The following is a 13,802-nucleotide window of genomic DNA, read 5'->3' on the forward strand; positions in this document are numbered from 1 at the left end:
TCCAGGTTAGGATAAAGACGAGCACCCAACGATCTCCTGACCACGTTGGTGACTACCCCTGTAACACTTAGCCTGGGAGATCTGCTTAGGCACTGTCCCACCCTATGGAAAGATCTTAAGCAGTGGGTTGAAGGGTCATGAGAGCAGGTCACGGCAGACCCTCATGACCATGATGCAGAGATGCAAATACCGAGTTTGACGTTGCACTCTATGACTAAATCCTTACACGTCAATGCCTTCTGGGAAGGTTCTGAGATGCATGTGGTCTTACCGGTTCTAGCCCTAGGTACAATGAGAAAGGAATCATGGACATGGGAGTTGGGGTTAGTGTGCTTAGCCACACAGTGTTTTAGACTTGGGGAAACCCGCCTGTCAAAACTGCTAGGTTTAATGTCACATTAGCAAACGGTATGAGAGTCAAGCCATTCGAGGTGCTTAAGAATTGACCAGTGAAGATTGCAGGTGTCCAATTCTCTGTGGACTTTATGGTCATGAAGGGAGTGGACTACGATATCCTATTAGGACAACCCTGAATGCACAATGCTAGAGTCATCGAAGATTGGGGTAACAGATTGATCTTCCTTGGCAATAGAACGGATGCCGTGAGAATAGAGATGGACACTTGGAAGACCTCACCAGTCAACTTAGATGCCATCTCTGCTATGCTCAAGGGTAACACCCAGGTTAAGAAGTCCTATGGGCCCTTGACCAAGTATATCCTAGGCCCAGAGGACGAGCAGGATTGGATGCACGTCCGTGCTACAATCGACCTGCCGTTCTCAGATCATGAGGCGTATGAGCAAGCCATCAAAACAATCGGCAAGTCTAATGACACACCCTCCGTACCAGTTTGCATGATGGTAGGAACCCTTCGTGGGAAACCTAAGCTTGTCAACTTCCAAGTCCCAACCAACAAAAGGGAACTCCAAGAGATATTGGAATACTTAACGGACAAGCTAGCTAGCAATCCAGCTGTAAACTTCGAACCACTCCAGGATCTCTTAGATGAATCCAAGTGGCAATAGACCAGAGTGCATGACTTAAACCTCATGTATAACTGGGCCCTAGTTCTTGACCAACGACAAGAGATATACCAAGCCCTAGGAGACGACGAGCAGTCTGATGAAGAGGATTCTAACGATGAATACGAGGACTGCCAATCCTTCAGTGACGAAAGTGAGGGTGAGGTAGATACTGTGGAATATGACATTGAAGGACAAGAAATAGAGCAAATACGAGCAGACTCCAAGCCACAGAAAAAGAGTATCTTCAGGATAGAGCGAGGAGTCATGCACATGGAATGTGATTGTGCTTGGTTGGAACACGTAGGAGCCATAGACCTTGAGCAAGCAGGCCTAGCCTAGCTAGGAACAACATCAGTGCTTAGGACAGAGTCGCCATCAAAACTGCGCCCACCAGGGGAGACCACCTCTTCTAGCGAGGATGGGGAGTTTGACTCTGAGTCGGAGGCTAGTTCGGATAGTGATCCAGAAATCCCTAGGCCTCCCACGGCCAAACGCACCAAGGGGGACCTACCCGTCCACCTGAGGCGCAGACGATTAAGGCAGAAAAAGGCAAAACAACCCAGGGATACACGAACGGAAGAACAACGAAAACCATAGGACCTCCCTAAACGATTTACAAAATTCAAAAAAGGGGATAGGGTAGTAGTCCTGTTAGGTGCCAAGCATCAAGTGTAAACCAACAAACCGATCAAGGGACCAGCCAAGGTCAAGGAGGTGAACCTAGCCCAGGAAGGGGAAACACCCCGACCAATCTTCATTGCCGATGACTTGACTGAGGAAGAAGAAATGAGTCTTGTCGCTCTCTTGCGAGAGTACATAGACGTGCTCGCCTAGTCCTTAGAAGAGCTTAAGGGGGTAGATTTGAGTGTCGTGACTCACAACATACCCATGACACTAGATGCAATGCCGGTCAAGCAACGACCGCACCCTATTAATCCAAAACATGCTCATGCTGTCAAAGATGAGATTGATAAGCTGATGAGAGCGGGATTCATTTATGAAATTGAACACACACACTGGGTATCGCCCATAATCATCGTGATGAAGAAGAATGGAAAAATTCGAGTGTGCATCAATTACAAGAAGGTGAACACTGCTACTAAGAGAGACAACTATCCATTGTCGTACACTAAGCACATGCTTGAGAGAGTGGTAGGCAAGGAAGCCTACAGTTTTCTGGACGGCTTCTCAGGGTACAACCGGGTGCAAGTGCATCCTGCGGACAGACGGCCTTCGCCAGTGAGTGGGGTGTCTTTGCTTACATAATCATGCCCTTCGGGTTGACTAATGCCCCTGCCACCTTCCAATGCCTCATGTGCACCATCTTTAAAGACATGCTTCGTAAGGAGTTGGAAGTCTCTGTTGACGACCTCTGTGTCCACTCGACATGGATCGAACACTTAGACAAACTCTGTGCAGTCTTTGAGCGGTGTTGCTTATATCATCTCTCCTTGAACCCCTTAAAGTGCCAGTTTTGGGTAAAACATGGATGCATCTTAGGGCACGTGGTGTCGAAGAACGGCATTGCCACTGACTTCTCAAAAGTTAGGGTTATTGTTGACCTTCCACCCCCAATCAACTACAAGGGAGTTCAATGCTTCCTAGGCCATACGGGGTACTATCGGTGGTTTGTACTGAACTATGCATTGATCACCAGACATTTGTACAAGCTGCTGATTGTCTTCGAATGGACCAAGGCATGCCAACGAGCATATGAAGAGTTAAAAAAGGCTCTAACCACAGCACCAATTCTACGAGCTCCAGATTGGACCATTACTTTCCACGTGCATATCGATGCTTCTAAGTTTGCCGTGGGGGCAGTGTTGTGCCAACCTGGCGAACACAACTTAGACTATCCAATGAGCTTTGCTAGCAGACAGCTCATTGAGATGGAAATGAACTACTCGACGGCAGAAAGAGAAGGATTAGCCATGCTGTTTGCTGTGAAGAAATTCTGGCACTATCTATTGGCCACACCTTTTACCTTTTTTGTGGACTATCAAGCCCTGCTCTATCTAGTAAACAAACCTTGCACTACAGAACGCATAGCTCGATGGCTCCTTTTGCTCTTGGAATTCGACTTCTCCGTGGTTGTACAAAAAGGAAAACAACACTATATGGCTGACCATATGTCACGCATTCCCACGGGAGAAGCCGCTGGACAAGGCATTGTTGATGAATTACCCGATGCCCACATATTTAACCTGTCCGGCAAGAGAGATTTATTCAAGGCTGATCTAATGCCATATTGGGCAGATGACATAGTCCAAGTGATTGAACACGGACTGCCTGATCGATTGATAAAAAAAGCCCGACTTAGGCGATTAATTCTTAAGATACAACCCTATCAGCTGATCGCAAGCCAACTCTATAGGCTGGGGCAAGACGGATTGCTATGCAGATGTGTATGCGAACATGAGATGCACAATGTGCTCTTAGAGGCACACAACGGCATTGCTGGAGGGCACTTTAGCAGAGATACGACAGCATGAAAGGTGTTGCAATCTCAACTGTGGTGGCCCACGCTTTTCCGTGATGCAGCGCAATTCGTCAAGAATTGTGACGAGTGCCAACGGACAAAAGTCCCGATTTGCAAGGATCAGATGGAGTTGACCCCAGTTATTGCACGACAACCCTTCGAAAAATGGGGAATTGACTTCATAGGACCCATCAGTCCTGCAACACAGTATTCATAGGCCAAGTATATCATTGTGGCCATGGACTACCTCATGAAATGGGCAGAGGCAAGAGCAACACAAAAAAATGACACTAGGACGACTGCCAAGTTCTTATGGGAGCAAGTGATCTCATGATTCGGCTGCCCAATTGAACTGGTCAGTGACCAAGGCACGTACTTCATCAACGAAGTGATAGCGCATCTCCTGTCCACCTTTCTCATCATCCATTGCAAATCCTCACTATACTACCCTCAGGTAAACGGTCAGGCAGAATCCACGAATAAGATTCTTGTCAATGTCCTAACCAAGGTGGTCTCAGCCTCACGCAGTGACTGGGACAACAAGCTGATTGGTAGGTTTGTGGGCTTACCGCATAGCTTATAAAATGAGTGTCGGTCAAATTCCCTTCAGGCTGACTTATGGAACTGAAGCAGTTCTACCATTAGAATTCTTCGTTCCTAGCCTGAGAATAGCACTTCAAGAATGATGGAAAGGGAAGGAGGCATGGACGCAACGGCTGGTCGAACTCAAACGCTTCTCAAAGACTCACCTTCTAGCCACCCATGCACTTATATGTGAGAAGGCCCGACGCAAGAGTTGGTTTGACAAGCATGTCAAGCAGCGCGACTTTGAACATGGCGGCTTAGTGCTCCTCTAATCAATTAAGAGGCATAAGCAGAAAATGAAATTTAGAGGTCTTGGACCTTTCAAAGTTCATGCGATCAGCCGCATAGGCAATGTCGAGCTCAAGACCTTAGACGGTGAGGGCATAGGCTTCTTCAATGGCAGTTGTGTCAAGAAGTACTACCCTCCCACCCATCCTTTGCACGAGCCCCTGATGTTAGAACCACCTGTCAAGATATGAGTGGCCACAATCACTAAGATTGATGATGAGGATGAGAAAGTCGTAGAGCCCGCATACCTCCATATCACAGTCACTGCAAAACAAACATGTGCTTTCAACGCTTTGATCGACGAGGGAGCAGACTTCAATGTCTTAACTCACGATCATTGGACTCAACTTGGCAGACCACCACTTCAACCCACTAATGCAAAATTAAGCCCATATGGGGCCCATTCCTACGCACTTCTTGGCAAGTGCAGAGCCGCCGTTTCTATCGATTCTAAGACTGTTCCAATGATTTTTTACGTGTTGCCAAATGCTAAAAACGTAGGCACGGAGTCGTTGTTGGGGCAAACTTTCAAAAAGCAGACTCATTGCAATGTTGATTATAAGTCGCAGCGCATCCACATCGCAATAGGCAACGTTCGCATTGTCACAACTTTCAGCAAGGGCTGCGTGACCTCATCACTATCCGTAGCGCCACTGGTAGAAATATCCGTAACCAAGTCCAAGGAAGGGGTAGTGCGCGGCCGCCACTTCCCAGATTTCATGAATCACAACCCACAACAACAAAACCTAAGGCCCAACAGCCTAGATTTCAATGGCAGCCTAAGCAGCCACAACCGCCGCCTAGGAGTCAACGCTCCTATCCTCATAAAACCTAAAACTCTAAACCAAGGAGGCCAAGACACAGTCATAGAAAGCACCGCATGATCAAGCAAAGATGGGTCCCTAAAGCCCTCTTGCATGCGCAAGGCTACTATGTGGGCAACACCTGGCTGTGGATCCCTAAGGCCTACATGGCCAAAGGCAATACTCATATGCTGCCCTCAAGCTTGATCAACCCAAGTCCCATAAACCCTCCAAACCATAAGCCGTAGTGCTCTCCAAAACCACAGCCATCCAAATCATCCACGCCTAAACCCAAGAGAGTCACACAAGCCTATCAGCCCAAACAACAGACTCCGTCACAAGAGTCATCACCCAACCAAGTCAATCCGACTCCCCAAATTCAACCTGAATGCAACAGTCCGTCCGTCGTGGCTGCTCCTAATCCACCCATAATCCAAGTAGCCCAGTCGCAGACTCAAGAACACTCCCAACCGTAACTCTTCGTTGTCACAGGCTCTAGTTCAAGCAAACCTCGACCATTCGTCAGCCTTACGCCCTCCTATGAATGCAAATCCTTTTTAGCGCTGGCCACCAACCTCACTGAGGACACCAGGGATGACGTGGTGGAATGCATTAAACGACTAGACACCACCTTCATGTCGCTAGCACTAAGCTATGACCGCTTGGACTTAGGACTATTGGAGGAACCCTTTGCAACTGAAGTTAAAATGATGCCATGCTCCTGGGAGACCTTTGAATTTGCATTCGCAAAAGCTTCTTGCTCCACTACTGAATTGCTCAACAGCGAGATCTCCAAGGAGCAAGCCATCAAACAATTCCTCATCACGTCATATGATCAGCAAACCACTTTTGCTATCACTGATCAAGAAATCACAGCGTTATCAAAGCTTGCTGATACTGACTCCCCGTTCTTGAGGCATTGGTACACTCTTAGGCTGCAATGGGAAGTTGAAGGGTGCCGCATAATGACCAATGCTGAGCAGCGCCGTGCTATCAAAACAACGGAATGCGACCCCACATATGTCGCACCAACCTCGTATAGAGTGTTAACCACTCTTTGGGGCCGATCCATGGAAGAACACATCAAAGGACACCCCTACCTTGACCGCTTGTTGACTGAGGAAGAGTTACACATTGCTAGCCATGTCAACTCTGGTGACTTCCTAACATATGTTCTCACATACATCACGCAAGTGGGGATTCGACCCTTTGATTTGGACTGCGAAGCTCACTTAGAATACAACCCCCAGTTCTATGATTGGCTCCTTCACAAGTAACTCCTATACCACCATGCCGAACGCCCTTGCCCTTCTGCCCTAAATCCTAGGAAGGATTCTTCTCAAGCTGGAAGGGGAGGGGGTAAGGTGAATCAAATCAGGCCAATCAAATCAAAATTAGTGAAACACATAAACATATATTATGAAAAACAGATGGGGTAGAAAAAAGGGCATGGAAACTTTGAAGTAAAGGGAAAAACGTCAAAGTTTGAAAAGGAAAATCTACATTGGTTCTTAATGAATTCATTCAAAAAGCATAGAGTTTTTCTTTTTCAACAATCAGCAAATTACTATGTGGAAAGCACTAATGAAAATTACGGTTTATGACAAGAACATAAAATGTCGCAACAAGACCATGCCCACCGACTCCTGTTCATGGAGAGGAGAAAAGACCACAGTATGGCATATCCCTAGAAAACCGCGCCTACAATCAATTGAAGTTTCGGACCATCCGGAACATTGAAGAAGTAGTGTCGAAGGAGGAAGCAGCCAAGAGAGTCGTCGAGCACTGCAACCTCACCAAGTACCTGGAGAAATTTGCGCAAGAGCCTGACCACACGAAGTGTGTGGAGTTTCTCAGGACGTACGACCCCAACCACGAGTGTGTGACGGTGGGAAGGGGAGAAAATGCTAAACAGGTACAGGTGCACTTGAACCCAGCCTTGGTGGAGAAGGCGTTGGGATTAGAACCGAAGATAGAGAAAAAATAGAAAAGGGATGTCTACACCATGCTGAAAATGAAAAGAGAGGAGGTGCTAACCAATGACGATATCAGCATCCACGACATCCCTGATGTTGAAGCTAGGCTATAGGCAAAGCTAGTGCATGCGCTCTTCTCCAGCCAAGTGCTACAACGCCTTAATGCATCGAATCAGCGTGCCTGTGCTGGAGAATGTAGTGGCCCACACCTTAGATGAAGTTGTCTCGAATGGATATGTTTGCAAAACCATCGACCACGCAGCTAAAGCACTGGCTTTGGGAAGTACGCCAGTAGGTGGAGAGTCTCTAGCTTCCAAGGCCACAAAAAGGAAGAAGGCCTTATCCAAGGCCTCATTTATTGGCTGCGGAAGCATTTTGACTGCGCTCATCTAGGATACAGTAAAGGAGACACAGAATGTAGAAGAAGGAGAAGGAGAAATGCAGGATAGGTCGCCCCCGCACCAGGACAAAGAAGGGTCCACAGACAGAACCGAGACCGAGGAAGAAGAGGAAGAATAGAAAAGCAAGAAGACAACCAAGAAACTCAAGAAGAAAACAACCCAAAGGAAGAAAAAGGATGACGAAGGTCACAAGAAGGAGAAAGAGGACTTGGAAAGGGCCAAAAAAGAATCCCTTAAAGAGGCCAAGGAGAGGGAGAAGAAGAAGAAACAGGGAGAAGAAGAAGAAACAGGAAGAAGAAAAGGAAAATGAGGAATTACAAAAGGCAAAGAAGGCGTCAAAACAGGAGGTTGAGGAGAGAAAAAAGAAGGAAAAGGAAGAAAAATACAAAAAGGAGGAAGAACACCGAAAAATAGAAGCGGAAAGGCAAAGAAAAGCCACTGAGGAAGAAGAGGAACTAAGAAGAAAGGAGGAAGAAGACCTGGCTGAGGCTACACGCCAGTCTATCGAACAACAAAGGAAGGCATATGAATTGGGAAATTTGAGCCCGCAAAGAGAAGAAGGGTTTGGTTCTAGCACACAGGCACCAGAAATCGTGCCGCCCGTTGTCATTGAGGGCAAGGGCAAAGCCCCAATTCACCCGATTTCTCCCCTCATGGTGCCTCCCACCGAACCAACCACCATCACCCCCAGCATCCCGATTAGTGCCGATGTTTCGAATTTCATGGCATGGATGCAATACTTCATCAACAAAGAAATGGCCCAAGGACAAAGCACTGAAACTATGGCCATAGGGCAAAACAGGCTAGCCACTAATGTAGAATCAAGGCAAGACCCTAAACGGTAGAAGGTGGAAGCCTCGACATCACCAATCCACACAACGATGATGCCATTAGCTAACTACAATGAGTACGTCACCGAGCTACTCTCCCAATTGGAGAAAGCTAAGGAGGAACGAAAGATAGCGGTGGTGGCTGAGTTAGCAGCTGAAAAGGAGTCAGTAGCTGCCTTCCAACTCGACAAAACTAGAATGATAGCCATGCAGCAAGATCTCGGATCTCAAGCAAGAAGTGAAGGCTAAGGACGATAGGAAAGAGCATTGGAGGTAGCTACTAGACAAGGAAACACAGGAACTTGTGAAAATGCAGAGAGAATGCAAGCTCCTAATCATGCAGTATGAGGAGCTCATTGCAAAAACTGCCAAAGTCGAAGCGCTTATGGTGGCTGAGCTCAATGCCAAGGATGAGGAAAGAAAATAGAACATGGAGCAGCAGTAGAATGAGATCGAGTCCCTGACCGATCAGCTGAACTCCAAAAAAGAAGAACAGGAGAAACTAGTCAGAGAACGGGAATACCAAGAACAAAGGCTCATGACCCTAGCTCTAAGGCAAGGAGAGAGCCTAGAAGAGATGAACAAGAGAGTAGAGGAGTGGGCCACGCAGAATGAAAGAAGGGTGAAGACACTGGCACAATGCCTTGCTCTGGTGGAAAAAGAGAAGATCATTGCAGAGAATAAGCCAGAAGCTGCCCAGGTGGCCTTCGGTGCCCAACAAAAGGCCTTCCTCAACACAATCATAGACATCACCCACCCAGAGGAGGGAGAATCATTGGAGGTGGCACAAAAGAAGCTTAACATTGCACACAGAGCCCTGCATATAGGACTACAGATGCCACCCCAACATGTGGAGGTTAGATTGAGCCTGGAAGAGCAAAGGAAATACCTACTGCTGGCCGGCCTAACCCCCCCAGGAAATAGATGCCATAGGATTTGAAGAGGGAGCACAACAAGGAGACCGACAGGGGGAGGAAGCAGAACTCGAATTCGACATGGGCAGATTCAGAGAGAATGTGATCCCACAACCCACCTCACCGTAGTCTCAAGAGCAACAACAGGAGGACCGATCTGCGGAGAGACAAGCTGCACTTAAAGAGAGACGCAGGAAGTTAGTCGAAGAATCCAAGAAGCACTTAAGGGCCAAGCCAACTGTGCAGCCGGCTGCACCCCTCCCACCTTGCCCTGATGACATCCCAGCTGGATTCCACGCAGAGCTAGTGGTTTGGGAGAGACAAGAAAAAGAAAAGGATCCATTAACCTTTAGCTTTCTCTTGCCCAACAGCCTGCGGAGGGTCTTGTTGCTTAAGGTGATGGAGGAGGTGATCGCGATTGGTGGACGACTAGGGCAAAAGTGGCTAGAAGAGAGAGAAGACCCCCACCTCTTGGGGAATTGAAGAGGCCGACTACTGGCAAAACAAAGTTTTTGAAGTTCCACATGCAGTACAAGGCTATAAAAGCCAACCCCTATGGAGGAGGCGAGTATGCGACATTAGTATGCTCACCTGGATGGCGTTTTATAACACGCTACCCTTCGAGAGGAACAACCCCACATACATGGCATACCCTCAAAGGGTAGATGTGAATTTTGATGCCACCCTCCACGGGCGTTACGACTTTCCCATTATCTATAACTCCAATGTAGTATCCTTCGAACATGCCCTCCTCTTTAACTCAGAAAGCCTAGATGACTCTATGATGTGCTTCCTCACAGATTTCTCTTCATGCCATGATCCAGCTTTTGTAACTACATGTAACTACCTTAGATTACTTAAGCTATTACTTAAGCAGGACCCGACTCCACAAGAGCGTGGCCTGCCTCCCCTCTTCTTTGACCCTAATGCCATTGACAACTGTGCCATGGCTCATCTAACGATGAGGGCTAGTCTCCTCCCCTCTTTTTGCCTAGCCCTCCTAGAAGACATGAATGACAGCCAGTTTACTAGATGCAATCACCCTTTTCTCTCCACCACCTCTCTCCATGTCCGCATGAATATGAAAGGATACATGCAAAGCTACCAATTTTTGAGCAAATCCATCCGACCCCCTTTCCCTCATTCAAAAGAAGAGAATTAGGCCCTGGTTGTTATTCCACTACTGTAACTTCAAAAAAAAAGAAAGAGAAAAGTAAAGTAAAGTAAAAGAGAAGAAAAGAACAGCATGAAAGGAAAAGCACGAGAAACACTCTCCACTGTGACTGGACAACATAGCTCACTTGCAGAAGCACTTACCACCACATAAAGCACAATCACTGCACCTAGGGGTTCTCAAGTTAGGCATGCCCGATAGCTTCAGTCGACCGGCTCCACTCCTAACCCCCTAGCCCTTTTGCTCCCCCACTTCACGCCCCTTTTGCTCCCCCACTTCACGCTTAGGGCACATCAAGGGCAGGACATACCTAGGGAGGTAACACTCGTGTATGGTTAAACCTGTCAACCTAAGCCACTTGCACTGCATCTCCCTTAGCACAAATGGGGTCCTCGAGTGTGGGATATCACCCAGGCTTGCCTGTGGTTAGACCCACCTCCCCATTCCACTAGCACGAGCACAATGCACTAACACAATGAGGTAGGCACTCCCCTTAGGAACAGCACCGCACCTTCTCCTTTCAGGCATCATAAAAAGCAACAAACCACCAACTTCGGAGGCCCCCGTCAACCATGCAATATCCATTTGGCTTCTCCGACAAAAATTGTTTCATAGCTTCCACAAGCACCTAAGTCTCCAAGTGGCCCTCACCTTTACACCACTTGGCCAATTGCCTGCCAACCTACAACAACACAGAAGTGCCATGGGACTAGCACCCATCTAGGAGGGGGGTAATGTTAACCCCAAGTCGAGATGGTGGAAAAAGGAAGGAAAAAGCAGAAAAAAACATGGAAAAAGAGCAAAGACACGACCTCCAAAGCTAAGCCGGGCAAAAAAGTGCAATTTTAAATGAAAGGTGCCTCAAAAAACTTGGAAAACTCTTGTAAAACAGCGCCAGGCTCCCTCCTATGCCAATTGTAAAATATTAGATGGGTGTAGGCTAGAGGCATAAGGCTAGAAGAGGGAAATGGAAAAAGGACCTTGCCACAATGGCTGGTCATGTGAAAAAGGGATGGGTGCCCATGGGATTCTAGGGCTTCTATATAAAGTTCAAAAAATGAATGGAAGCTCATTCTTTGGTGTGTGGCTAATAAGAGCTCTCTTCTTCTTCTCTTCTCCTCATCTTCTTGCTTGTGTGTGCTCTTGAGAGAGAGTGTGTGAGAGTGTGAGGGAGTGAGTATGTGAGAGTGAGGGATCAAGAGGGTGAAGCTCTTCACCATCTCCTCTTCTTTTCTTCTCTTCTCTTCTCTTTTCTCGCGCATGCGGCTATGGAGGATGGAGCTTGGAGATGGAGGAGGCTTGAGGATGCTTGAGCTTGCATCTAGGATCGTGGAGCTACTGTGGTGTGCGAGAGAGGAGACAACTCGTATTGGTATGAAGGTAAGCTCACTACACTCATAGGATCGACAGCGCATTGGCTAGGTGAGAAATAGCCATTAGAGCTCGCTTGAAACGCTTGAAGCAATAAGCGGTCCGTGGGTCTTGGCAGTTGAGCGTGAGTTCCCACTACAGTGCACAAGGGATATTGAGAGAGAGAGAGAGAGAGAGAGAGGTCATTGCCACTGCCAATCCACCACAAAAATAGAGGGGACAACTGCAAAGAAGAATAAGGTAACCTGTGAAGGAGAAAAAGAAGAAGGAGAGAAGTGCGAAAGGATTCTTCTTCAAGCTTTGAGGTAAATGTATTATCTCTTCTCTCTTTGTTTTTCTCTTTTCTTTACTTCTATTTTTATTTTTGTTGATGAAGAGATGCATAGAGAGAAGAAGGGAGACAGATCAACACAAGGGAGATTGAGAGAGAGGGAGAGAGAGAGAGAAAAGCTGCCATTACCACTACCATTGCCACCGCATCCACTAAAAGAAAGGGGACAAATACAAAGGAGAAGGAGGGAACCCCCAACCAGTGTCTCTTCTCCATCTTGCCCTCCTCGAGCTTGCATTGAAGGCACCAAGCAAGCATAAGGAAGTTGTTCGAGAAGTCATGCAAGACTTGGAGCTGAAAGGGATGGAAAGATTTTAGGCACGAGTGCCAGACATCCCACCAGTAGGAAGGTAGACTGCTGCAGCTATGATAATAGAAAGAAGAGCCTACATGATGTACTACATGTACCTTCTATTACCAAGAATCTATTGTCGATTGGACAGATGGCAGAATAAAATTTGCAAGAATCTAGTGTCAGTTGGATAGATGATTTCAACTGATACACATGGCTGTACATTCGGAAGCACAAGGATGAGGTACTTGATGTATTTAAGCAAATGGGTTTATAAAGGGAAATGCAAGTCAGATGTTTCGTTGGAAAGGTTTAAAGCCTAGCTCGTTGCAAAGGGATATGTATAGCAATATGGCCTAGATTATGAGGAGACTTTCAGCTCGGTTGCCAAGATGGAAATGGTGAGAATAGTCATTGCATTAGTGGCTTCTAAGGGCTGAAAATTATGAAAAATGGATGTCAAAAATGCATTCCTGAATGGTGACTTGCTTGAAGAGGTATATATAGAGTAGCGTGAGGGTGATGTACACAACCTGAGGTGTATATGGATGCTAGCTAGCAACCCCGTCTATCATGCTAGATCCAAACACATAGAGATTCATTACAATTTCATCAAAGAAATGGTACTTGCAGGATAGATTGATCTACTTCATGTGAAGACAGAAGACCAGGTAGCCGATATCTTTACCAAATCACTTGGTAAAGAGAAATTCGTTTGTTTCATGGATCTACTCATTTCCTCTCCCTCCCTCTCCCTCTCCCTCTCTTTCTTCCTTTCCCTATTATGTTTAATGTTTTTTCTCTCTTCCTCTCCCTCTCTCATTTCCTTTTCTCTCTTTCTCTCCCTCTTTCATTTCCTCTCCCTCCCTCTCCCTCTCTTTCTCTCTTTCCCTATTATGTTTAATGTTTCCCTCTCTCTCTCTCCCTCTCCCTCTCCCTCTCCCTCTCCCTCTCCCTCCCTCACCCTCTCCCTCTCTCATTTCCTCTCCCTCCCTCTCCCCCTCTCTCTCCCTCTCCCTCTCTTTCTCTCTCATTTCCTCTCCCTCTCTCAATACACACGAATTATACAAAAAACATGTAAAAGAAAGAGAGAAAACACAAAAGCAAAGCAAGAATGGACAATGCACTTACCCTAAAGGCTCGAAGAAGGGTTTGGTGGCTCCTCTTTGCCCTCCGTACACCTCCTCCTCTTCTTCGCAAACGGCGGTGGCGGCGATGAGAAGCCTTCTTTCTCCCTCTTTCTCTCTCTCTCTCTCTCCCTCTCAAATGCAAGATGTTCGCTCTCCCTTTTGCTCTCTCTTTCATGTATGCGCACAAAATAACACGCTCGGGT

This window comes from Lygodium microphyllum, chromosome 17, assembly GCF_053477565.2.
Source record: "Lygodium microphyllum isolate KBCC chromosome 17, Lygodium_microphyllum_v1.1.10, whole genome shotgun sequence".
NCBI lineage: Eukaryota > Viridiplantae > Streptophyta > Polypodiopsida > Schizaeales > Lygodiaceae > Lygodium > Lygodium microphyllum.